At 41.1% G+C, this 27,636-nt stretch overlaps 1 protein-coding gene across 15 annotated transcripts in view; it reads left to right on the top strand.

Moving 5' to 3' along the window:
* Window positions 1-1,203: 1,203 nt before the first annotated feature.
* The window catches only part of FAM172A (family with sequence similarity 172 member A), a 372,757-nt gene continuing 346,324 nt past the window's right edge, over window positions 1,204-27,636 (top strand). For 10 of the 15 annotated variants that reach the window (XM_043514568.1, XM_038403038.2, XM_038403037.2 and 7 more), the window contains exon 1: window positions 1,204-1,351. The gene's annotated coding sequence lies outside the window, so the exon portion shown is untranslated. Of the gene's footprint in view, window positions 1,352-13,244; window positions 13,298-27,636 lie in introns of all 15 variants that reach the window. The other 5 variants (XM_043514566.1, XM_043514574.1, XM_038403033.2 and 2 more) reach the window with 5 other exon arrangements.

Raw genomic sequence — 27,636 nt, 5'->3', positions numbered from 1 at the left:
ACAGAGCATACTACAATTTTTCAAATGCTTATAATTTGGCTACATTTTTACAGGGGAACAAATAGCAATGGCTATTCCCCTGTCACATTTTAAGCCTGGGGGGCTAGAGCTGTTCAAAGAACAGGTCATCAGATTTTTTTTAATATGAGCAAAACACCATATTCTTCATTTACCTGGATACTGGAAATGACTGAACTAATAATAAAAAGAGAGAGAGAAAATTCAGCCAGAGGCAGACCCCTGGCATATAAAACTTCATCCCAACCAGTTAAAGTTTGACAAAGATACAAGCTACTGAAAATACTTCCAATTAAAAGGCCTTATTGGGCAACCTTAATAACAGGAGGTGCTACCATCCCTGCCTATAATTTAAAACACAATCCATTTGATTTACATGCTGTAACACTGGACACACCAATGTAAACTCCATCCTTGCAGCAGGCACAGTCTCAGCACGGACCTCTATGGAGATTGTAAACTTTGTTGCTCCTCAACTGCTTCCATCCCACTGTGACGTGACTCATCAAATCGTTCAAGTGGAAGGACCCATGGAATAAATGTGAAAAGTCCCATTCGCTGGGCAAGGCCCTGACTGACTGCATCCCTCCGACATGCGCTGTGCGTTACTGACAGGGGGAAATGGCCACATTTAAATCTTCATATGGTTCAAATATTAAAGTCAAAAGGCAAAGGCTCTCGGCTCCGCTCTGAAGGCTCATGGGCATTTCCCTCATCTAAGAGCAGCCAAACCACTTTGCAAATGCTCTTTAAACGGAAATATTTTGATAGCTCGGCTCTGGGGGTGACTGGCTGATTCCCCTCAGGGGCCAGTCTCTGGGGCGACCACGCCGGCAGCCGCCCAGCACACTTAGGCTGAACCTCTGGTTTCACTGGTCCCTGCAATAGTTTCATTGAGATTCCGGGGAGTCCGTTAGGGTGCCTCGATCAGGCCCCTAAAATGGCACCTTCTGGCGCGAAGGAGACAAGAGCCGTGGCCGCAAAGGGACTGAGCCGCTACCAGGCGTCCCCGCCCCGCCTGCCCTGAGGCCCCGCCCCTCTCCCGCTGCGTGCGAATGGGGCCCCATCCCTGCCAGATTCCCTGACAAAGCCCCGCCCCTCTCTCCTAGTACGGCCGCGGCGGCAGCTTAGAAGCGTCAGGGCGAGAAGCTCCACTTCCGGTTTCCTTGCTGCGTCGGTGCGCGATGACGTCATATCCACCGACCCCGGAAGTGGAACTCGAAATTGACAGCGGCGCCGTGAATCGCGGAGGGGAAACGCACAGGAGAGGTGGGGCGTCTCCCGGTAACGGTGCCTCGCCTCGGCCCGGCCCTTCCGGGACAAGGGGAACCAGGTACGTGGCGCTCCGTCGTGGGGGGGGAGGGGAATGTGCTCCTGCCGCCTCCCGGCGCTGCTGCTGGAACCACAGATCGACAGTTCCCCCCCGCTCAGTGACAGCGACTCCCCCGCGCGGGGCACCCGGTGCGCCGAGCTCGGTGCCAGATTGTTCAGTGTCCAGGGCTGCCCCTCACCAGAGAGAGCCTTGGCGTGGCCTGCCCTGGGGAGTCGGGCTCCAGTTCCCTCCGCCGCTCTGCAGCCGGCGCCCCCGGCTGCTAGTGTCACGCTGGGGGTTGTTTCCTTCCATCTCGCAGCAGAGCGAGCCCGGCTCCCTCTCCGACATTGTCACATTGGCCAGAGCTTCGCCCGCACGCATCAGAGAGAGCCCCCCTGCTCCGAATTCCCATCTCCCTCCCTACACATCTACATGGTCACAGTGCCCCTCGCCCTGGAGGCTTCCCGCACCCCATAGGGGAAGTCACAGTAGCCAGAGCTTTCCCAGAGAAGTCGAAAGTCTAAGTGTCAAGCTTATTCCGTGGAAAGGGCACAAGCGCCTGGAATGATATGGTTCTTGGGTTGTATGTGCTCCTCAGACTTCCCCGATACTGGTGGGAGACTTATTATTTCTTACTTGCATTGTGGGAGTGCCTAGGGGCCAGGTCCTGTTGTGCTAGTTACTGCATTAACATGTAACGTGTAATAATCCCTGCTCTGAAGAAGTGTTTTTTTATCCACGAAAGCTGATGCCCAGCTAAATCTGTCAGTCTTTAAGGTGCCACCAGACTCCTCGTTGGTCCTACCCTGAAGAGTTTATGATCCAAGTTTGTACAGAGATTAAGGGTAGAATATGCTCTTTATGTGGTAGCTATACATAGGGGCCTGACACTGCAGATACTTAAGCACATGAGCAACACTGTTAGTTTGTGGGGAGCTCCTCGCGTTCTTAAACATTTGCAAGATTGAGCCTTTTGTAAAGGTAGCATGGTATTAAAGCAATTTCACTCTGTGCGGAAAAATTGATGACAGATTGTTGTACAGCCCAGGTTCTTTCTGCTCTCACTTGTATGCTAATTTCAGTAATTGCCCATATAAATCAAACAGTTGTGTGGTTAAAGTTTGGAAAATGATGTTCTCAAAGTGTTATTAGACTTAAGCTTTGTCTGCAAACAAAAGTTGTATTGCTTTAACTATACCAGAGTATTGAAAGACGCTCTTCTTCCCCAGCATGGTTATTGTTATACGAGTGTAAATGTGCTCTGTATTGGTATATTTGTTCCTGTACAGTAAAGATAATGAGTTATACTGGTGTAAGTTACATTTATACCATGATAGCTGCATACACTTGAAGGGTTGTACCGGTTTAACTGTAAAAATTGGTTAATTAATTGGTAAAAAATCATACCATAATTGACATACCTGTACAAAAACTATGTGTAGACCAGGCCTTAAGAGTTAACATTCATTTGAGGTGAGTGGAGACAATTATCAACTTACGGAGCTGTTTAATCTGTTTGCAGACTTAGAAAGATGACACAGCTTCAGTTTTCAATTGATTTATCCTTAGTTCATATTTTGAAGATTTTCTTCACAACCATAAGGGCTAGAGACTTTTTTTTTTTAAGTGTCTTTGATTTTGCAGAACCTGTTTGTTATTACCATGTGGATCTGTTGTTTGACATTACTGGACATCTCTGCTCTTTCCCATCCAGACAGAGTCAAAAAACTCATGCCCCAGTCATGGATACAGAAGATGTGCAGAATCCCACCTCCACCCATGGAGCAGTAACTGTAGCTTTACTCCCTTCATTACCCACAGAACTGAAAGCAGAGTGTCAGAGCCTCTCTTCTTCTCTTTCTGTCCCCCCGCACCCTCAGCAAGCGAGACTCACAATGGCCAGGGTCTCCCCATCTCTCTCTCTCTCTCTCTCTCTCTCTCTGTCTCTTTGAAGAGAGAGAACACAAGTGAATCACAATTGCCAGTGCCTCTCCCTGAGAGTAATTCTGATTATTGTCTTCTCTTCTTCCTCCCCATTGAGTAATATGAATCATAGGGTCGATGCTGCTTCTTTACTCTCCCTGATGACAGTAGTAATAATTTCTGAATGATTGTCCATCCCTTTTGTCCCCTACCAGTAAATATTGGCCTTTTCCTTCCTCCAGTGCTACTCTTTCCCCTCCCCAGTGAGTAATAATAGCTATTGTCCTTTTTTCCCTTAAGAGTAATACTTGTCAGTATTTGGGGTTATTGTTCCCTGTCCCCCAAGGAGTAATAATGGCAACACCTCTTCCACATGCAGAGGTTTTTAATGGCAAACGTTACTTTCTTCACTCCAACCCCTATAGTATTATAGGTTTGTATTGTAGTTTGTTTTGTAAATGCATGCTTTTATACATTGATGAAATAAATAAATAATGATGTTTTTTCTTTAACTTCAGAAAGAGGTACTAGGTGTATCCCTCCAAAGTCTTGCTGTACTAGAGGATTGCACTTGTACCTTTATTCAGTCCACACTAACCATCCTATTTCAAAATGTCTACAGAAAATTTTCCATTACTGTTGCAATATCTGCGTTGTGCATCATGCAGTTTTCAGCCCAGGTTCCAGGGATTTTTAGAATAAAGTCCTATTTTGAAAGATGATACATTATTTTTCTCAAAATACAGAGTATGAAATAACATTTCTCATTGTACATATTTTTATTTTGTAAAATTTCTTGGCAGTTGTATTGTTATAAAATAGAAGGCTCATAGGCATAAAATCACACAAGCTGAGGTAACTCAAAACAAGAAATTAATCAAAGAAGTACAGGAGACACCTGACATTGTGCACTGTTTGACCAAGGGATTGCAGGAGCCCTGTGAAATTGTGCTGGGAGCACCAACAGCAATGCGGAAGCTATAACACCAGTACTTTTGGTTTAAACTAGCCCAGCTAATGATACAGTGGCCTGATGCTGTTCTGTTATTGGTAAGTTGTGTACAGGAGCCACAGAGGTATCAAACTGATGCTGCTAGGAATGACTTTGATACTGCAACACATAGCTGTTCCACACCGGGAGTGGCAATACAACTGATCACTCCATCTGCAGAAAAGTTAAAGGTTAATGTCAGTTTCACTAAATGGCTGCTGGGGCCCTCTTAACCAAGAATTGGCTATTGGGAAATACAGTTTTGCAAGACTTGATCCTTTTCTAGGTTGCTGGTCACTTCGAATAGTCAAAAATTTATTGTGTGATATCTTATTGTCTTATCTGAAATGGACTAGTAATTTCAACCTAATCCAGTTCCTAGTTGACATGGCCTCACATGAAAAACTACTGAAGCTGGCAGTCTCAGCAGAGAAGCCACTGACTGAATGGATGTTGAAAACAATCTGCCTTTTCACATTAGAGGTGGTCCCTCCAGTTCAGGTTAGCAGTATGTTGATGAATCAGTATAGGGAAGCTTACAGGTCACTGCTCTTAGTTTATCTCTGTCGAAGTCATTTTGTCAGCCTTGATTATTATTAAATTCCCAACAAAAGAAATATTAAACTGCTGTTTCTGGGAAAGGGATAACGACTGAACATAATGAACAAAACCATCAACTTACATAGATGCCGTGATTCCACTGAGGATACCAATGCTGTAGTAAAGATTGAGGAGGAGTTTCTGTTATATTATGTAACCCCTTGTGTATATTTTTTAACTACTGTTTAAATGCCATTTTTCTTAAGACTCTGCTACTTAATTTTTTGTGTGGTAATTTAAATGACCATGTAATGGATGCTTTGGCAGTACAGTATGTAGGTAGGTAAAGTACTCCCTTACTCTACTTTCAACTACTGGAAACTTTCTCTAATATTCTGCCAAGTATCAGAGGGGTAGCCGTGTTAGTCTGTATCCACAAAAAACAATGAGGAGTCTGGTGGCACCTTAAAGACTAACAGCTTTATTTGGGCATAAGCTTTCGTGGGTAAAAAACCCCACTTCTTCAGATGCATGGAATGAAAATTACAGATGCAGGCATAAATATACTGACGTATGAAAAGAAGGGAGTTACCTTACAAGTGGAGAACCAGTGCTGACAAGGCCAATTCAGTCAGGGTGGATGTGATCCACTCCCAATAATTGATGAGGTGGTATCAATACCAAGAGAGGGAAAATTGCTTTTGTAGTGAGCCATCCACTCCCAGTTCCTATTCAAGTCCAAATGAATGGTGTTAAATTTGCAAATGAATTGTAGCTCTTTCAGTTTCTCTTTGAAGTCTGTTTTTGAAGTTTTTGTTGTTGAAGGATGGCTACTTTTAAATCTGTTGTAAAATGTCCAGAGAGATTGAAGTGTTCTCCTACTGGGTTTTGTATGTTACCATTCCTGATGTCTGATTTGTGTTTGTTTATTCTTTTCCGAAGAGACTGTCTGGTTTGGCCAATGTACATGGCAGAGTAGCGTTGCTGGCACATGATGGCATATATCACATTAGTAGATGTGCATGTGAATGAGCCCCTGATGGTGTGGCTGATGTGGTTGGGTCCTATAATGGTGTTGCTAGAGTGGATACGGGGGCAGAGTAGGCAACGCGGTTTGTTACAGGGATTGGTTCCTGGGTTAGTGTTTCTGTGGTGTGGTGTGTGTAGTTGCATGTGAGTATTTGCTTCAGGTTGCGGGGCTGTCTGTAAGCGAGGACTGGCCTGCCTCCCAAAGTCTGTGAGAGTAGGGATCGTTTTCAAGGATAGGTTATAGATCGTTGATGTGCTGGAGAGGTTTTAATTGGGGGCTGTATGTGATGGCCAGTGGTGTTCTGTTATTTTCCATGTTGCACCTGTCCTGTAGTAGGTGACTTCTGGGTACCTGTCTTGCTCTGTCAATCTGTTTCCTCACTCCCTGGGTGGGTATTGTAACTTTAAGAATGCTTGATAGAGATCTTGTGTGTTGGTCTCTATCTGAGGGATTGGAACAAATGTGATTGTATCTTGGGGCTTGGCTCTAGACAACGGATCATGTGATGTGTCTGCAGAGCTACAATTCATTTGCAAATTTAACACCATTCATTTGGACTTGAATAGGGACTGGCTCACTACAAAAGCAATTTTCCCTCTCTTGGCATTGACACCTCCTCATCAATTATTGGGTGTAGAATTCAGTAGCTGTTACGGAAAGGGGACCAGGTTCTGCCAAAGCTCCTGTCATCTACTCTTGGGATTATTGGGAGTGGACCACATCTACTCTGACTGAATTGGCCTTGTCAACATTGGTTCTCAACTTGTAAGGTAACTTCCTTCTCTTCATATGTCAGTATATTTATGTCTACATCCTTAATTTTCACTCCATGCAGCTGAAGAAATGGGGTTTTTTACCCACGAAAGTTTACGCCCAAATAAATCTGTTAGTCTCTGAGGGCTTGTCTACATTAGCAGTTTACAGAGCTGCAATTTTCTGGCTCGGGGTGTGAAAAAACACCCCCTTGAGTGCAGCAAGTTTCAGCGCTGTAAAGTGCCAGTGTAGACAGAGCACTAGCGCTTGCAGCCGCACCTCTTGTGGAGGTTTTTTTTTTGTTTTCTTTTTTTAAAGAGCTTTAGCGTTGCTAGTGTAGACTAGCCCTAATATTCTGGTACCTGTAGTTTAATCACTGCCCTTCTGCTTTCTTCAGACTGCCTTTTCAGTTGTCATAGTCATTCCTGAATATAAATATGTTAATCTCAGGTCCATTAATACATGAATGTGACATCCCCAGTTGCCTTTATGTAGCAGATACCTAAGGTTAAGGATAATGTTCACTTGAACTTGGTTGTTGGTTACTTTTCGCTTTAGATTTTTTTAAACTTCATTGTTCTTCCAAGGCAAAGTACATGTGAAGATTGTTCTTCTTACCATTTTTTTTACTATTGGTTTTAATATTTTTGGAACAAAACCTATACTGAGGGAAGTGTACTGTCTTTCATTTTTTATTTACCAGAGTATGCTTTTCACTGTTGAATGTCTAGCAGATATGGATTTGAAATTCATAGGCTCCTTGCTGAGCCCTTTACTATGATTTCTGGACTAGCTGTTTGGCTCCTTGTTCCTCTTTTCAAAAAGGTAGCTTCGTAGCCGAAGAAATGACCTTCAATGATCTGCTTTTGAACAGCTTTTTGTTTGCTTTGGTTATTTTATTCAATGATTACTTTACTGAATTTGTTGTGTGAATTTTTTTTTGGTTCTCCCTTCTCTCCCCTTGTATTTCACTACCTTTGCTTCTGTGTAGTCTTCCATTGATGGACGTAATTTATCATTTGTTGATGATTTTATTTTGGCTTTATGGACAGAGTCACTGTTTTTTATTTAAGCTTTTTAGGAACTAAGAGACTATGTAGGGTCCAGAATATTAGAAAAAGAAACAAGTACAGACATCTGCCAATGTAAATGTATAATTTTTAGGATCCAAGCACTTTTATCTATCATTCTTTCAGAACTGCAAAATACACACGGAGAGATGTGAACAAATTAAAAAATTAAAATCATCTTAAATGCTACTTCTTTGAGTCTGCCCTTTTGGCTATTTTTCTTTTTAATTTCTAAATGAACCTAATTATTTGGAATTCAAATTAAATAAATGATGTAACTTGTAGACTAGGAGGGAGTAAAGTTTTCGTTGATATCACTTAATTAATGGGGTTTTTGCCATGTTCCTCAATGGTAGAATATAAAACACAAAATAGACTTGTCATGAAAAGCCTAAAATCTCTGAAAATTGTGAAATACAAATGTTGTCAGTTTTTCACCTTCTGTGTATGCACAGAGAAACACTATCAAGTTGTGGATTTGAAATGAGTGATCAATCTTGTTGAGTGCAGGAAACATATGGGGCCTTGGCAAGAGCCAGGATGCGTGCTCTTGGGCTCTCTCCTCCTGAATCTGTGGACTAGATTTTTTTAGAGCAGCTGAGATGAACAAAGAGTAGATGACAGGAGCTTTGGCAGAATCTGGTCCCCTTTCTCCTAACAGCTACTGAATTCTTTCCCATCTGTCCGATTCCTGTACTTAGTGTTAATCAGTACCTATTTGGGGGAGTGTCTCTCTATGCCATGCTGTTGCAGATGTGACTAACAGAGGTGCTCATGCTGGAGCCCTCTTGGTTTAAAAAGGAGAGAGTATTGTCAGCATTCTGTCAGTCTCTGTGACCTTTGGAATGTTCTCCCTCCTGAAAATAGCCCTTTAAGGTGATCTTTAAGGGCATAGCTACACTTTCAGATGTAGAGCGCTGTGAGTTAAACCCGCCTTCATAGAGCGCAGTAGGGAAAACGCTGCAGTCTGTCCACACTGACAGCTGCAAGTGCACTGGCGTAGCCACATTTGCGGCACTTGCAGCAGCATTGGGAGCGGTGCATTGTGGGCAGCTGTCCCACAGAGCACCTCTTCCTATTCTGGCGCTGTGGCTTGTAGGAAGGGGGAGGGGAGTGCAGAGCATTTGATGTCCTGTCCCACTTCCCGAGATGCATCGGTTCGCATACCAGCATTCCCTTTGCTTCCGTCCACATTTGGCGCCATCTTTCAACGGTTTTTGTACTGCTCGCTTCTTCCCTTTTGGTCTCTGGGGATGGAGCCCGAACTGCTGAGGAATGTGCTGATGAGTCTCGCCAGCGCATCACATTTGGCAGTCGAGGGATTCCTTAAGATCCAAAGTGACCGTAAGGACTCCGATGATATCGACTCGAGTAACGCAAACAACATGAGTTTGCTTGTGGCATTCACAGACATGCTCACCACTGTGGAACTCCACTTTTGGGCTTGGGAAACAAGCACTAAGTGGTGGGAATCACATCATCATGCAAGTCTGGGATGATGAGTCGTGGCTGCAGAACTTTCGGATGAGAAAAGCCACTTTCATGGGACTGTGTGAGGAGCTCGCCCCCACTCTGCGGCGCAAGGACACGAGTTTGAGAGCTACCCTGACAGTGGAGAACCGTGTGACTACTGCAATAATCTGGAAGATGGCAACTCCAGACAGCTATTGATCAGAGTGGGGAAGTCGACCGTTGGAATCGTGTTGATGCAAGTTTGCCGGGCCATTAATCGCATCCTGCTCAGAAGAACCGCCATAACCTTTGGATAACGTGCATGACATTGTGGCTGGCTTTGCACAAATGGGTTTCCCTAACTGTGGAGGGGCGATAGATGGGACGCATATTCCAATTCTAGTACTAGCCCACCTAGCCTCAGAGTACGTTAATCGGAAGGGCTATTTCTCTATGGTTCTCCAGGCGCTTGTGGATCACCATGGGCATTTCATTGACATTAACGGAGGCTGGTCCGGAAAGGTGCATGACGCACGCATCTTTAACACTGGTCTGTTCGGGAAGCTGCAAGCAGGGACTTTTTTCCCAGACCAGAAGATCGCCATAGGGGAAATGAAAATGCCCATTGTACTCCTTGGAGACCCCGCTAAGCCTTTGATGCTGTGGCTCATGAAACCCTACGCAGGGAGCCTTGACAGCAGCAAGGAGCGGTTCAACAACAGGCTGAGCCAGTGCAGAATGACTGTGGAGTGTACTTTTAGCCATTTAAAGGGTCGCTGGCACTCTCTGTATGGGAAGCTGGACCTGGCTGATAACAGCATCCCCACGGTTATATCTGCGTGCTGTACTCTCCATAACATTTGTGAAGGGAAGGGTGAAAGATTCACTCAGGCATGAAACTCAGAGGTTCAACACCTGAAGACTGAATTTGAACAGCCAGAGAGCAGGGCTATTAGAGGGGCCCAGTGTGGGCCCGCAAGGATTAGGGATGCCTTGAGGGAGCAATTTGAGGCAGAAAGTCAACAGTAATGTCTGGTGTGGTGCCCTGCATGGAAGTGAAGTCCAGTAGGAATCTATGTTTGCTACATATGATACACTGACTTGCAGTGTCTGTTGCTTTCTTGGCTAAGTTTTCTTTTACATTATGCAATAATAAAGAATGTTTTCAAAGCCAAAAAATCAATTTATTGAAAAGAAACACAACACAACACAACTGCTTGGGAAACACAAAGGGCAAGGGGGTGGGGTGGGGTGGGGAATGGTACAATCACAGATTTGCATATGTCCTGTCTGGAGTGCTGTGCAATGCGTGCTGCACTTCAGGATGGCTATTGTAAAGGTTCCTTCCCCACTCTGAACTCTAGGGCACAGATGCAGGGGACCTGCATGAAAACCCCCTAAGCTTATTTTTACCAGCTTAGGTTAAAACTTCCCTAAGGTACAAACTATTCTACCTTTTGCAAGGGATGTGCTGGCCGCCCTTCCCGCAGCCCGTATTGGCCTGGAGTGGTGAACCGCGGCCAGTGGGAGCCGCGATCGGCCAAACCTGCAGATGCGGCAGGTAAACAAACCAGTCCGGTGCACCAGGGGCTTTCCCTGAACAAACGGCGGACAGGCTTTGAGAACCACAGGTCTACACAATAACATAATTTGCCTGTCCCAAAGCGAGCAAACACAACCCATTGGAGCCCCAAAATGGTGAGTAAGCACAGGGTCCAACCTGACTTGTTGTTTCACTGCTGTACTGCCCTCTGCATTTCTGTGTCTTGGGGAGAGCCAACAGGGGCAGGGGGCCCCTATACTGAACACTGTCCCCACTTTTTCCACAGGAGTTCGTCCTGGAAGATATCTCTCTGCTGAGGGTGACCAGGGAAGCAAGGGAGGGTCTTCCACCCTGGCCCCTATGCAGCTTGCCTGTGTGCAGCAACGATTCCCCCCTGCCTCTCATAGCACAGTGCTGCAGGCAAGTTAGCCTTACTGGGACGAGGACAACAGTGGCTCTCCCGAAAAACCTGTGCAAGCGCATTGCCCAAGTTCTGGCTGAGACCTTTGAAGAGATCACTGAGGCCGATTACTGTGATGTGAGAGAGCACATCAATGCCCTATTCCACATGTAGGCATGCGTTCAGCCCTAACCCTCCTCGCCCCAAGAGCTCGCATCAAATAACTTCCTTCCCAAAATAAAAGCTGCTTACCGGGAACCTCCTCTGGTGTTTGTCCTTCCCCAAGCTCCTGGCTGCATGCATCTAGGGATTCCGGGGTGTCTTCCTCTGCTGGAGCACGCTTGCTCCCGCTTTGCTCCTTCTCCTACCTTGTTGAACTGGGCTCTGAAGTGTCCATGGTGCTACTCGGAGTGGAGGTGGGGTTGCCCCCAAGTATCGCGTCCAGCTCTTTGTAAAAACGGAGCGGCTGTTTGCCTCTCGGGCTTTGCAGTAGGCATTCCACAGCTCCTTCACTTTAACCCTGCACTTCAGTGCGTCCTGGTCATGGCCTTTCCAGCATGGCTCTTGATATCTGCCCAAAGATATCGTAATTCCTATGGCTGGAGTGCAGCTGGGACTGGACAACTTCCTCCCCCCCAACACTGATGAGGTCCAGCATCTCACCATTGCTCCATACTGGGGATCACCTGGTGTGTGGAGGCATGGTCACCTGGAAAGATTCGCTGAGAGCACTCCACGCCTGGCTGAGCAAACAGGAAGGGGATTTTCAAAATTCCCAGAGAATTTAAAGGGTGGGTCTGACGGTTGGTCACCTGAGTGCAGGGCAGTAGAGTTCAAAGTAATGACCAGAGTGGCTAGAACATGTATTGTGAGATACTTCTGGAGGCCGATCATAGCGCAATAACAGACCAGGGTGTCCACACTGGCGCTGCGGCACTCCAGCAGTGGCACAGCAAACGTTCTTCCACTCGCCTAGATGGAGTACCAGCAGCGCTGTAGCCACGGAGACAGATCACTCTACGTGCCTTGCCAGTATGGACGGGGAGTGAGCTAGGGCACCCGGGGCTCCTTTATTGTGCTGTAACTTGCAAATGTAGCCAAGTCCTAAATCTGTTTACCTAGACCTTCGGGGAGACAGAAAACTGACAAGGGTAGATGGGTTCTAAGTGTGCTTATTTTCTTGGTTACTTTCTACTGTTAAGCTTGAGGCAAAATTTCTGGTTCTGTGTTAAGGATTGCATTTTAAATATTTGTCAAGGGCTTCTAGACCTTGGTTTGAAGAACCTTGTACTGTTTTGTACAAATCAAAATAAATTGTCAGAGAGAGACAGTTATTATCTTTTCAGAGTAGCAGCCGTGTTAGTCTGTATTCGCAAAAAGAAAAGGAGTACTTGTGGCACCTTAGAGACTAACAAATTTATTAGAGCATAAGCTTTCGTGAGCTACAGCTCACTTCATCGGATGCATTTGGTGGAAAAAATGGTTTGTTTGTTTTTTCCCACCAAATGCATCCGATGAAGTGAGATGTAGCTCACGAAAGCTTATGCTCTAATAAATTTGTTAGTCTCTAAGGTGCCACAAGTACTCCTTTTCAGTTATTCTCTTAGATATCTTGTACCGATTTCATGAAGGCTAGGATCATTACTTCCTGGACTGGCTCCTCACAGAATATTCCACAAACTCAAAGTAGAGTATTGGGGAGATGAGTTGTTGGTGATTGCTGCTGAAGAGCTTTTAAAAAGTTATCCATTGATCCTTATAATTATTCAATGTAAAGCACCAACAAACCAAGAAGTGAATGGGAATATAATTGGTGCTGATTTTTTGTTAGTTTGGGAGGGTGTGTGTGTGTGTGTCTTCAAAAAAAAAAATCATATACTGGGACATGTTGTTGGTTGATACTAGCCATTAAAGTACTTGATTTTGAAATGTGGTGTTGCCCTATGAAATGTACTTTGTCCCATGGAAAAAACACACTTCTTTCTGTGTAAACTAATGTACCCTTAAATTGCATTTACTTAATCTGAGTCACTTTCATTGATTTAAATAGAGCAGAATTTGAGAAGTACATTTTTAAAAAAAGGATTAGAAATGGTTATTTTGTATTCATATTGTTCCCTTTTTTCACTAACTTCTAATATGAAAAACCTTTGCTAATCTAGTAACTATTAGAATGTAGATTTAATTATTTTTTTCTTAATATATTTTAAAGTGAAAGGTGCCAGATTGACAGCTCTGGAAACTAAGTATCCTGTCACACAATAGGTATGTATTGGCAGTGCAAGCTTCTCTACACTGTTTAAATGTGACACAACCTTCTTGAGGGGTGAAAGGATAGTTCAATCTCTATTTATTTCTTGACTTTTCTGCTAAATTTGCCAACAAAGGTGCCAGTTTTGATTCTGATTTTTGTGTTGCGACCAGCTGTCCTCCGGGACATAATTGAGACCAATAAGTCATTTTATGTAGGCCACTGACCAGCTTTAAGCAGATAATGACTGAGTCCTATACTTGTTTGAATTTATTCTAAGCCTAATTTAGAGTTCATGTGTGCAGTACTGGTCATCCTATCTCAGAAAGGATATTGTAAAATTAGAGGGTGTTCAGGTGAGAGTGAAGAGAATGATTGGGGCAAGCAAAAACTCACCTATGAAGAGAGATTTAAAAAATTGCAATGGTTTATCTTATAAAGACAAATTTGAGATGGGTCATAATAAAAATATAATGAATGATATGGAGAAGGTAGATTAGGAATTTCTCTTGTTTCAACGCAAGAACAAAGACATTAAAAATAAATGGGGTAAATTCAAAACTGAAAAAAGGTCCCCCGCAACCTTCCTTTCAAAATGCATAATGAAACTGTGGGACTTACTGCCACACAATATTGTTGAGGCCAAAAGCTTAGCAAAATTCAAAAAGGATTGAACTTTTATGTAGATGATGATAATCAGAGTTTTTAAAACTGTTGCTTACATAAATTTTGGAAGATATGTTAAACCTCATGCTTCAGGGTTTAAACCAGTCTCCCAACTGTAAGGGATTAGAAGGAGACCTAATGTGGGGTGCAGATTATATTGCATCTGCCTGTTTTGGGGTTTTGTGTACCTTCCTCTGAATCACCTGGTGTTGGTCAATGTGAAACAGGTTTAAAAAAAAAAAGACTCCACTACAGGAAAGAGGTTATAGTTTTGTGCTAGTAGTATTGTTAAATATCATTAAATATTTGCTTCAGTAGCGCCCAGAGGCATCAACCAAGTCACGGTCCCATTTTGCTGGGCACTGTGCAAACATATATTAAATGACAGTCCCTGCTTCAAAGATTTTACATTGTCTGAATCATAAGACCTGTCTATGAAGAGGGGGAAAAAGTGGGTGTGGAAGATGAAGTAACTTACAGCAGAATCTTTTAGCACAGAGTAGCTTTTATATACAGTCCTTTTGTAGCGGTAATTGTTACTCATCTCCTGCCTAATGATTATCAGATGGCAGTTTCCTGACTTGGTTTGCAAAAGAAATAGTTACTTATCAGTAGACCCAAGAGTGGGAAACCAGTGACGACACATTTTAAAAGAAAACTGTTTAACAGAAATCTGAGTGCTTTTTTTGTGGTAGTAGTAGGGCTTGTACCTCCACATGGTGTAGCTTCAAGAGCAGGGATGTCAGTCACTTCATATGGTATGCCTGATTCACTACCCTGTCATGTGGTGCAGGCTACATTCAGCAAAAGCTATTAAAATAGAAACAGATGAAGATAAACCATGTTTGTAATTTCATTTATTTTAGATTTTAGTGACTGCTACTCCCCAGTACCTGACATATCTTAGCCTCAGCCCAGAGATGTGCTCCCAACGTTGATACACTGGTTGAAGCTATCATAAGTATCAAGTTCAGTGTTAGTTGAGAATATAGTTTTAGACTTGTTGAATACCTGTTCATGCACATACATGCTCCCAAATGTGGAAAGAATTTTTGATGCAAAGGCTTCAGCTTGGGATAATTTGATTCTAGATTTTGATACAACTTGGGAAAGCAGTGTGTCTCTTTGCAGTACAGTAAGTTCTATCTGGAGCTCCTAAGGTACATCATGAACGTTAACACAAAATGACAGGTTTCAGAGTAGCAGCCGTGTTAGTCTGTATTCGCAAAAAGAAAAGGAGTACTTGTGGCACCTTCGAGACTAACAAATTTATTAGAGCATAAGCTTTCGTGAGCTACATTCGATGAAGTGAGCTATAGCTCACGAAAGCTTATGCTCTAATAAATTTGTTAGTCTCTAAGGTGCCACAAGTACTCCTTTTCTTTTAACACAAAATGAAAGTGCTGAAAATTGTGAACTCTCCTTCATGATTCCTGAAGTCAGAGACTCATTCTTGATATTCCTTTGTCAGTTTAGCAATTTTGCCCACATACCTTTCTGTGGCATCACCACTTTGAGTCCCAACGGTATCATGTAGTGATTTCAAGGTGAGAAAATCTGCCAGGTTATACGAGAGAGTTATTTCTCTGTAGCTGAAGCATAATTTCAAAGGTGTGAATATTGTTATAGTCTCCACTTGGTTGCGCCCCTCCATTCTTGTGTTGTGCGAGTTCAGGAGCTCAGTAATATCCATGATGAAAGCAACATCTTGAAGCCATTCATTGTCCAGTAATTCATTGACATCTTTCCCTTTCTGATCCATGAAAAGTTGGATCTCACCATATGATTTAAAAAAAAGTACTTCAACACAGCTCCTTGACTTAGCCACCAAATTTCTGTACAATAATGGCAGTCCATGATGAATGTCACATTCTTCCAACAGCCAGCTGAACTGCCAGTGGTTGAGAGCTCTAGCTTTGTTAAAATAAATTTTATTCATATCCATCACATGATTCTTTTTCTAAGTTTTATAACGGAGAGCTTCGTGATGTAAAATGTAGTGAAAACTGCTAACCTGCTGGTTATGTTTGAAACTTTGCAGTTTAGCCTTCAATTTTGTCACAACTCCAGCTTTCTTGCCCACCATTGAGAGTACCTCATCTGTGGCCAGACTCACAGCTCTTCTACAGTCCTCATTCAATTTGTTCAGAGCTTCCACAAAGTTGTTAGAGGTCATTTGCTATTGTTGTGTGTCTTATTGGACACAACTCTAGCTCTAGAGGATGACATATTTACATGCGCACACTTTAGTGCTGTATCTTGAGAACTAGTATGTAGCCACTGGGGGGTGACATAGTCGTGCACTTGAACAGATCTGATTTTTCTTCTGGAGACGATTAATGGTGTGCGTAAGCTATAATAGTTTTTCTATCATGCCCATGCATATAATAAGAGCGGCCATACTAGGACAGACCAGAGGTCCATCTAGCTCAGTATCCTGTCTTCTGACACTGGCCAATATCAGGTGCTTCAGAAGGAACAAATGGAACAGGTAATCATCAAGTGATCCATCCTCTGTTGCCTATTCCCAGCTTCTGGCAAATAGAGGCTAGGGACACCATTGCTGCTCATCCTGGCTATAGCCACTGATGGTCCTGTCCTCCATGAGTTTATCTAGTTCTTTTTTTGAACTCTGTTAGTGTCTTGGCCTTCACAACATCCTCTGGCAAAGAGTTCCACAGGTTGACTATGCGTTGTGTGAAGTAATACTTCCTTTTGTTTGTTTTAAACCTGCTGCCTACTTATTTCATTTGGTGACCCCCTATGTCTAATCATATCTAATATATATTGCAGGAAACCAGACAAATATGAACATGTTTTATGGTGCTTTACTTTTGATCATGCCCTTAACTCATGGACTTTATTAATCATGTCACAATACTCCTCTGTGACATAGTTTCTTTGGAGGGTAAAATAGCTAAGCCATTCCTAAGATGAAATGCAGTTATGGTAAAAGTGTGCAATATGCATCAGGGAAGGAAGTGAAGACTATGATATCCTTTTGAAACTGAAGGAAGAATTTAGATAGGCAGAAGGCAATTATCTACATTGAACTCTGAGGATGGAATTTACGGTTATTACTATTTCAAAAGAAAAAGTAACAGTTTTTCATTTGGCAAAAAGCATATCTTCCTGATCACATATGAAGAAAAGATAGACTTTATATGATTTCAGATTACATAAGACATTCCACTTTTTTTATTTGAAAGATTCAATTTTTTTTGAGTGGCCATAAAGGCCATCTATCTAGTAAGTATTCTAACTTGTACTGTAGAATAGAACCGTATAATAAATACAATACTAGAGCATTTATATGAAATCAATAGAGTTTAAACATAATGGGTCAGATCATACCCTCTACTTCTGTGAACAAATGAGGCTGGAGGTGTGAAAATGGGGAGTGCTGTCTCTGCCGTTTCTTCCTCCACTTTTTCTCAAACTCACTGGAAGCCCCTCCATAGGGATCTATGTCTGTGGCTTGGGAGGAGACAGAGACTGTGGATGCATCTAATGAAGTGAGGTGTAGCTCACGAAAGCTTATGCTCAAATAAATTGGTTAGTCTCTCTAAGGTGCCACAAGTACTCCTTCTCTTTTTGTGGATGGGTCGTTTCTGTCATGGTACCACTTGCCATGTTTTCCCCCATAACTCCACAGCAGATGCCTCAGTTAGATAATGTGGACCAATTTAGTATTCATGTATAGTCATGCATAGTATTCTTGTATAGTCTTGTCCAGTGTGCAGAGAAATGCCTCTCCTTGGTGGAGGGAGCTAAGGACAATAGCTGACAGCAAAGCCATGGGAGCATGCCTTTGAACTACAAGGAGGATATCACAAGTGCAGGACCTCTGTTTAGTTTCTCACAATTCCAATAGACCTAAGATTCACAGCTTCAGAAGGGTGAACCCCTTGACATTTATTCCATAGGACATCAGAGAACCTAACGCCACTTCTTCCTCCCCTGCCCCTCGCTCCTGAGAAAGCTCAATGGTAATTTTCCAAATGGGAGGTAGGTAAGTAGAAATTCAACCTTGTGCATTTTTTTTCTATGTAATGGATTTTCTGGTTCAGGGGATAAGTTAATATTACATATTACTAGATAATTTGACTAGCATGATGATGTGGCGACAGAATAGTTATGAAACTGGTATTCCTAAGCAACCATGGAACACTTGCTTTTTGGTCTCTGATGAGAGAATTGATGGCCACCAGTCTTAAAGGAGGTGGTGGGTTTCAGCATCTTATAATTTTAATACTTGATACAGTTGAATGGAGGTCATTGTGTGGAGAAAATAATTTCATAAATGAAGAAGTGAGCATGGTGGTCCTTCAATAATTTAAAGTGTGACTTTACCCTAAAAAGTTACTGGATAAATTTGGCAGCACAGGGTTTCATGTTGGCTGTTTTAATGATCCTAGATCATTCAATTAAGTTTATAAGTCATTCTTTTTTTGGTTTGTAATTGACATTCCTAAAAGTTCACTTATGGATGTGAAATTCTTTCTTCCATACATCATTAGTAGTAAAGATTCGTCTGGACAGATTGTTACACCTGTGCAACCCTGTTGTCTTCAGATGAGTTGCACAGGTGAATTGTGTAGCGCTGAAATATAATATAGTTCCTCTCTTTCAGCTGTGTTGGTTTTGCAGGGCTAACAAACAAACATAAAAAGTAGTATAAACCAGGGTGGATTTGATTTAAATCAGGAAGACTCGATTTAATCATGGATTTCTACATAAAAGTGCATTCTTGTTGATTGTTATAATATAATACATATTCTTCACAACTCAGATATGTGTAGGTTTCATTTTTAGAGGGTACACACTATACATGTTAAAATGATTTATTTTGAGAACTTTTCACGTTAGTTTTACAGCTATATGAGAAAATGAATGATTGGTTATTTCATTTACCAAAGATAACTGAAACAGATAGTTCACCTCCCAATGGACTTCATAAATATCTCCAGTTCAACAGGTTAATAATTTAATATTTGGAGGATTTTCTTGCCAGGCTGTATTAGGAGGAGAACATCACCAGACAGACATTTAAATTGTTTTATTTAACTAAACAACATTATGTATTATGGATTTTTTTCTTCAGCAGCAAACATAGAATATTTTAACAAAACAAGCATATGAATTTTTGAATTTAACATTAAAGTTTTTTAAAAGCAGGTTTGTTTTTCTTAAAATTGTTTAACTAAAATAATTAAATGAAATATTTAAAAAAACAAAAATTATATGGACTGCGTCAGCCAAGTCAACATGAGAAACTTAAAATATTGTCTTCTGCAGCTACCTCAGTCATCTTCACCTTCATTTTCTGGTTTGTTCATAATCTGGAAAAGAAAAACAAGCTTTCCTGCTTTTGCAGGTCCCAAACGATTTCTCAATTTAGAATGAATTAGTCCAAAGGAAGAGAATATCCTTTCTACACCATCAGAAGGAAGCTACTGCTGTTAAAAGTGACATTATCACTTCAAGAGTCTCTGAATTTAAGTGCTTAAGTGACTTCCACCAGTTCACTGGTGTGACGTTCTTTAAAACATCATCAGCAAGCATACATTTCTTGAATGGTTCACTCTTAGCTCTGAAGTTCATTATAGTTGCATTATGGAGGGATGATTGCTGGATGTCCATGTCATAGCCAACTCCTCTTTTTCAGAAGTTAAGGTTTGACCCTGGTACCAAGTATTGAGAATATTTGCAAGAAAATGATCTGAAGATAATGCTTGTCCCACTTGTTTTTTTTTTTAATGCTTGTAATTTAACTCTGTCATCTCATATTTCTTTTTAAAATCTCACTCAGTACCGTTGAAATTTCAACAGCATCAGCAATAAAACAGCTATTTCCCTGCATTTTGTTCAAGGCTACAGAAATAGGCTTTAGGGTACTCAGCATGTATATGAGATTTCTCTTAAGCCAATGTTGAGAATTTTGGCTGTGACAGTGCCATCTATATTTTCACAATTTTGTTCACAAACTGTCATCAGATTAGGCCAGTTCTTGATATAGTGCTAAAAACAGTCCACTACTGAGTTCCATCACATGTCTTGTTGGAGAATTAGCTTGGTTCCTCCCACTTTTTTCAGAGCAGCTGCAAAGTGGTTATGGAAGTATTTTGCAATTTCAACAACATTAGCCTTTATTTCTGGAACATTGAAGTCTTTGGCTAGGAGGTGCATCAAATGAGAACTTCAGCCGTAATGTTATTAACTTGGGACTCCCTTCAAATAACTTCTTCTCATCTTGGATACATTTGCAGCATTGTCTGTGACCAAGCTGTCACAAAAATTTGAATTTTTTTTCCACTGTTTGTTATAGCTTTTACTGCTGCTACTTGTAAATATTCTGCTGTGCGTGTATTTCCTGATGTATCAATTGCTTCTGTAAGGAAGACATTCCCTTCTTCTGTTTCAGAGTAGCAGCCGTGTTAGTCTGTATTCGCAATAAAGAAAAGGAGTACTTGTGGCACCTTAGAGACTAACACATTTATTTGAGCACAAGCTTTCGTGAGCTACAGCTCACTTCATCACACAAGAACGTACAACATGATCATTGTGGACATTGCTACACCCACCATGACTCAGGTTAACAATTTCACTCTCTAGATCTTTTGCACACTGTTCAGTTGCTCTTTCATACACTTTATCTGCGACGTCTGCTCTGTTGGGTGGACTGTGTCCTGGTCTTAATGATTGAACCATGTTAATGAAGTGTGGGTTCTCAATCATACGGAAAGTAGAGTTTGTTGCATAAACAAACTAGGCAATTTTTTCATCAATTACCTCTTTTTGTAATCTGCTGGTTCTTATCACAAATTTATCTATGGTTGTTTCTGGATGATGGGGATTCTTTTTTTTTTCTTTTTGCTGCAGGTGATATACTGTGGCTATGTGACATATAGGATGTGACTGAAACACATTCATTGGCAGATAACTCGGAAACTATAGAAAATGGTGGTGATCTTGAAGGTTGATAGTCTTCAGAATCCTGTATGATGAGGATGGATTCTTCTAAACAAAATAAGTCCATGCAGTTATTTAATTATTATTACCATGCTGCTCATTTAGTATTACTCATTGTATTCACTGGCACTCAATACTACTTTAAAGGTGAAATTGTAAAAAGATGATCTGCTTATTTCAGCTATTCATTTTTTATCACAACTGCATCTAAAATGATAGTACCATACAGCAACCACTATATTTTTTGCTCAAACACGAGAATTTAAGAATAGTCCAGAAGGAAGATGGGCAGTCCTTAAGAAAGAAGCATAAAATAAAAAATTTACCAATCTGAAGATCCTGCATGTTCAGACATGTTCCTTTCATCATCTTCAACACAGCTTCCTCCTGGGAAGGAACACTTCTCATGGCAACCAGGCCTTGCATTTCTTTGTTGCACTGTTTGCATTTTGCATGCATGCCTGTCTTACTCATAGGTAGAGGAATGTCAGTAAAATATTCACACACTGGGTCTCTTTTAGGGCCTGCTGCCATTATAGGTTGTCCCTTCTAGTGAGAGAATGGTATGGTAGATCTAAAATCAATGAAGGCTACACTCAGAAAGACCTCAAGACTTCTGGAATATGCTGCTCATACAGTTTGACTTTTGTTTCTACTGCCTGTCCCTCCCTTCTCACATTTATCTCCAGACTTCTTCTCCTCGTCCTGATCTGTTCTGCCTCCAACTATCTTTTGTTCATTGAACTTTTTGAAACTTTGCACTTTTAGAGAGAGGAAAGGGATTGACTCAGTGTACACAAATTTGCAGAGGGACAAAAGGGTTGAGGTCTGTTATTTCTCACCTTTATTTGTTTGTTTAAAAACATTTTTCCTGTTAACAAGCATGTTATCTCTGGAAACACAAATCCACAGTTTGAGAACTGCAAAACTAAGCATCTCTGATGGTATCTTCTAGACTGAACACTGAGTCTCATTGGATAGATAGAAATATTCATTTAAATCTATACAGAAGCCCCTGGTACCCCCCAAAGGTTGGGTTCCTGATCCATGAACTATTGCAACTCATTTACAAAACTTTTCTTAAATATGAATATATTGTCTCATAATCCCTATTCCATGATGATATGTTTGAGCTATAGTGTATCTTAATTAAAACTATCTTTAGATATGCTTTTTGAGGAAAAAGCCTTTTATCAAAAAATTTTAAATCATTGATTTTTATCCACACTTGTATAAATTTATTTTAGTCAACAGAATAAGAAAATATGTATGTGAATAAACACACAGCGCTGTTGAGTAAGAAGTTGCCAATTTTATATAATTTTCAGTGTATATTTGCACTTCATAGGATGGTAGGAGAAAGTGAAAAATGAAAATTGCCAAAACCAACAGCTTTCATTTATATATCAGTCTAAGTACTAGTATATGGCCCCATCACCATTGTATATGAGCAGCTGAAAAACTCTGTCAGGCATCTCACTCTGTGATAGATAGATAAATATTATTATTCTCATTTTAAATATGAGGAGTTGAGGCACAGAGATATTGTGACTTAGTCAAAGTCAGTCATAAAGTCAAGCACAGAGCTACGAACTGAACTCAGATACCCAGTCCAATGCTTTAATCATAAAACCATCCTCTCTCTAACTTGTAATGAATAGAACTATCTGGAAATATGTATGTAGTACAGATAAATCTTTTCACGTGAAGGATGGGTATCATTATACTGTCTTCCTGATATCTTTACTTTATAAAAACAAAGTGAATATCAAAATCCAGGAATGTGTGCTCGACGTACAATGGGGGACTGTTTTGTTCTTTGAATCATGAATCCCTCCTATTCCTAGTAATAGGAGTTTTATACCATTTATCTCTTCTCTCCCATCTCTCAAGGATGTCATGCGTCAGTTGAAGAACAGATTTTTGGATAGTAAGAAATAACTTAAACTTTAAAAAATATTGATTTAAAAAACTATTTACAGAATAAAGTGTGTGTACACATAGGCAGAACTGGTAAAACTACATGTTAAGGTTATCTGATGCTTCCTATTATAAGATCCTATTTTCAGTTGCTAAACATTAAGTGTGTAGGCTGAAATTTTCCATATTAGGTTTCTGACTCAGGGTGATGATGATTATTATTATTACTATTTTATTTTTAATTTCAGTAAAAATAGTTCAACTGTTTCTGAGAATAAAGCTAGGGAAAAATATTTTGTCAATGTTAAATTCTAGCAACATACATATAAAAGCTCTAGCACACCCTGGTTCCAAAGTATGGACTTGAAATTCCTCAAGACAGTGGTGTTTGTGTTAGGCATGTGTCTTTTGCCATCCCCGAGAAAATCTACCCAAATTCGGCCAATTTATAAGTCTTTGAAAAATCACAGTTCACATATGATCGATAGGGATTCCAAAGATTCTATCCTTGCTGAGCTGCACAAGCCTCTTGTAGCTCCTAGTTCTGACTAGACTGTACATGCGTTATCTCAGAGAAACTGAGCATGCCTCCTCCACCCCAGAGTTAAGGGTTGAAGCTAGACTTTCCTTGTAATGGCTGCTCCAACTGCTCTGGGGCAAGATGGGGACCAGGCACTGGAACTGAGTGCAGGAAGCCACTCTCATGCGCTCTCAATGATGCCCCCTGCTGCCATGGAGACTGTGTAGAGGAGGAAGCTATCTGATTTGAATGAATTGGGGATAAAAGACCAATTGAGGGGTGGAAAAGTCAGATTGGACTGGAACTGGGGAGTGCTTATCTGATATATAGCGTGAAGGTATGCTTATTAATAATTTGTGTGCTATAGACACAGTGCTTCTATCAGTTTGTGGGAGATTCACTATACTTAAGATGAAGATTGGATATTATTGGTTCTACTGGCAGTTGCTAACTCTCACTTTCTTGGGGTGGTTTTGGTCCTGACTGTGGGAAGTCTTATGATGACATGAAAAGCTCTGTTTGTTGTCCCAGGGAAGCAAAATCCTAGAGAGAGGGAGAGAGATTCCCTCCCATGATGCCTTGTAGGCGCATTAAACTGCGAGCTCAGAGAGCATGAGTTTTACTTCCTGCTGATCTACTAACTGCTGTTAATGCTTCTGTGCACTTCACATCTCTTATTATGAACCATGGTCTCATAATGCTACCTTGAGTAAGTGACCAATATAAAAGTGTTGTTTGTTTGATGTGATAGATTTCAGAATCCCATAATAAATGCATTTATTTTGCATCTTTGATGTTTTTGCTTACTGTCTGCCCACTAATTCACCCTTCCAGGACTCCTTCTAAACTTCGGAGCAGCTTCAAGTACATTTAAAAAAAAAAAAAGTTACTATAGAAAATGTTTGTTGCTTTCTCCCAAGGTGTAGAGTTCTCACCTCAAACTTACAGCAGCTTGAGACAATATTCAGTGTATATTTTGACCTGCAGAGTCAGAAACGGGAGCCTTATGCCATCCAAAAGGAGGAATTTCTAGTTCCTAAACTGAACCCTACAAAATTCTGAGATACTGAGCTTTAAAGATGGGACACTTATGTATAGAAAAATCACTTTACTATAGGTCACTTTTTCAGGTGTTTTCCATTTCCATTTTAATTTCTCTCTCATTCTGCGGCCTGTACAATGGGATTTATAATAACTAAAGTACCTGGTTTTCCAAATGCAGGAATACTAAAAGTAGTCTCAATAAAGATAGGTTTCAGAGTAGCAGCTGTGTTAGTCTGTATCTGCAAAAAGAAAAGGAGGACTTGTGGCACCTTAGAGACTAACAAATTTATTTGAGCATAAGCTTTCATGAGCTACAGCTCACTTTAAGGTGCCACAAGTCCTCCTTTTCTTTTTTCAATAAAGATAATTTCTGTAACAAGGATCTTGTAGAGGGCTTAGTATGATGTAAAGATTTTATGAACACTCATTTAAGATCACCTTCCCATAGGGTTGCCAACTCTGACTGAAGCTATTCTGGGAGACTTCCCCCCTCTCTTCTCCTCTCCCCCCCCCCCACATGATGTAATGTCATTTTCTTAAAATAGCCTATTAAAATCTCTCGGATTGCTTTCAGTAGTCACTGGGAGATGGATGCCAATTCTGGGAGACTCCAGGCCAATCCTGGAAGGTTGGCAACCGTACCTTCACAACTCACTTGTGATATAACTAATATCCATTAAAATAATTATAGCACAATCACCAAGTCAATCTTTTGGCAACAATAATTTCAGTATTTTGAGATGCAACTTCTCTCTAGAAGATCTAAAATAAAAATGACATTTTTAGCTTTTTTTATGACATGTATTTATATTAATTTACAGTTTCATGCACTGGTTCTCAATCAGGAGTATGTGCACTCCTGAAGGTACATGGAGGTCTTCCGAGGGTACATCAACTCATGAGATATTTACCTAGTTTTATAACAGGCTGCATAAAAAGCACAAGCAAAATCAGTACAAACTAAAATTTCTGACAGACAATGACTTGTTTATACTGCTCTATATACTATACACTGAAATGTACGTACAATATTTATATTCCAGTTGATTTACTTTATAATTGTATGGTAAATATGAGAAAGTAGGCAATTTTTCAGTAGTAATGTGCTATGACACTTTTTGTATTTTTAGGTCTGAGTTTGTAAGCAAGTAATTTATAATTGAGATTAAACGTGCGGGTACGCAAGACAAATAAGACTCCTGAAAGGTGTACGGTAGTCTTGGAAGTTTCAGAGCCATCCTTTTTGTGTATAGTACAATTGTACTTGTGTAGTTTAGAATATATTTTTACTGGGTTGTGGACCAAGAAGCATGGTTTTCATTAAAATTGTGTTTCAGTGTGTAAGTTTGATTGGTTGTCTCACCAGCCCAAAAAAGAATCAGTGCCACATCTGAGTTTGGTCTCAGGTCTTTGCCTCGGTACGTAATTTATTTACAAACCTCAGGAGCTACACAAAAACAATAATTCCATTAACGAAAGCAAGCTTCAGTCCCCAGAGACCGTTCCCTTGCCCTGGCTATGTATTGGAAGGAGGACATATAGTCCCCTGCTGACTCGTATCACAAGGGTAGCCCTTAACCCGTTTCTGGTTATTTCACTCTGTCATATGTTGTTAATTAAAGGGATAAGAATAAAGTGATAACTAGTGATGTGCAGACATTAAAAAAGTTTTGAGACTGTGTTCAGTTAAGCCTCCATACTGCCTGATCTATTTGGCCCTCTGATACTTTCCCTTACCTTTTGTCTGAGAAGCCAATATCATCCAGTCCCTTTTCAAGAGGCAGTTTGAGCAATCCTTTACCTTGCAGTATCCCTTTGCACCTTGTGCAACTAGGGAGTCTCATCTATAGATCATTGAATCAATAGGGGGTTGGGGGTCATTATATTGAGTTAGTTTGGGCTTTGGATCAGGTTCTTGAGCAGCAATATCCCTTCCTGTAGGCAGGAAGGGATCCTGATTGCCTTACAAGCATGGACCACCTGTGAGATGCAAGTTGTGAAGTTGCAGGAAAAGTTAGAGTGCCTCTCATTTTGAAAGAATCGGGGTAGCTTTGTTAGTCTGTATCAGTTGCCTCTGAAGAAGTGGTTTTTTACCACGAAAGTTTGTCCAAATAAATGTTAGTATTTAAGGTGCCACCGGACTCCTTGTTGTTCTTACTTTGAAATGAGAGATATGACTGAGGTCAAGTGGCAGATTTATTAGGTCCTTACGCTTATCTGCTTCCATCAATGTGGGGGTGAGAGGCATTACAGGAATTCATTCTTCCCAACCCTCCCATCACCAAACCTACGTATTTCTAAGATCTTGTCTACACTACATGTAGCGTGTGTGTAGCTAAAGGCTGCAGTAAAAAGCAGGCTGTGTCTACATTTGCTGCAGCGTGCTACATGTGGCAGTGAAAAGCTCCAGCAGGGGAAAGGCAGCAGCTTCTCACTGCTGGAACCTTTTATTGTGGTGGCAGGGGGGCGGAGGCTCTGGCAGGGGAAAGCCTTTCCTCACTGCCTTCCTGTCTTTCACTGTCGTGGGGAAAGGCTCCCGAAGCTGGGAGGCAGCAGGACACTATGCTGTTAAACATAGCAGTATAGATATGGGAGACACTGCTTGGGCATTTTTTTTTCTTCTGTAAATCTACTTTCTCTCTTCTTCTACAGCCTTCTCAACCTCTTTGCCACAGAATAAGTACTAGGAGCATTAGAAGTGTGAAAATCTAGTGTGTCCAAAGTTTTGTCTCCTGTCCTCATCAAAGCACAAAGATCTCAGTTGGCTAGAAGAACTCTGCCTTGATAATTTTCAGTCTTCCTTTATCGATTGCCTTCTCTTTCAATTGAAAATGGTTGATGGGCACAAAGGAATGTTAAGCTGCTGTAATGCAGTGTTGCTTGTACTTGAAATTCTTATATTTCTGGTTGTGATTTAGTTTTTCTTGGTATTGATGACCAAGTTGATTTTTGGATTAGAGTTGACCTCTGGACACTAATGGTCTTATAGTACTCAAAGTTGCTTCTTTTTCAATTTTTAAATACATATTCTTGTTTGTTAGAAATTTTCTTATGTACCAATCTTGCAATATCATACAGATTTTATTGAAATCTGTTTGCTAAATGCTGAAATTTGTGTTGCCCATAATACATTATACACACCTTTGACTAATCTCGCATTACATTGGACAAAGTACCAGTACAGATCATATTTCTCTATATTTCGCACATCGTATCAACTTTTTTTTATAC

Source organism: Dermochelys coriacea, chromosome 5, assembly GCF_009764565.3.
Source record: "Dermochelys coriacea isolate rDerCor1 chromosome 5, rDerCor1.pri.v4, whole genome shotgun sequence".
Lineage (NCBI taxonomy): Eukaryota > Metazoa > Chordata > Testudines > Dermochelyidae > Dermochelys > Dermochelys coriacea.
The sequence above is the reverse complement of the archived record's forward strand: the minus strand, read 5'-3'. Positions and strand labels throughout refer to the sequence as shown.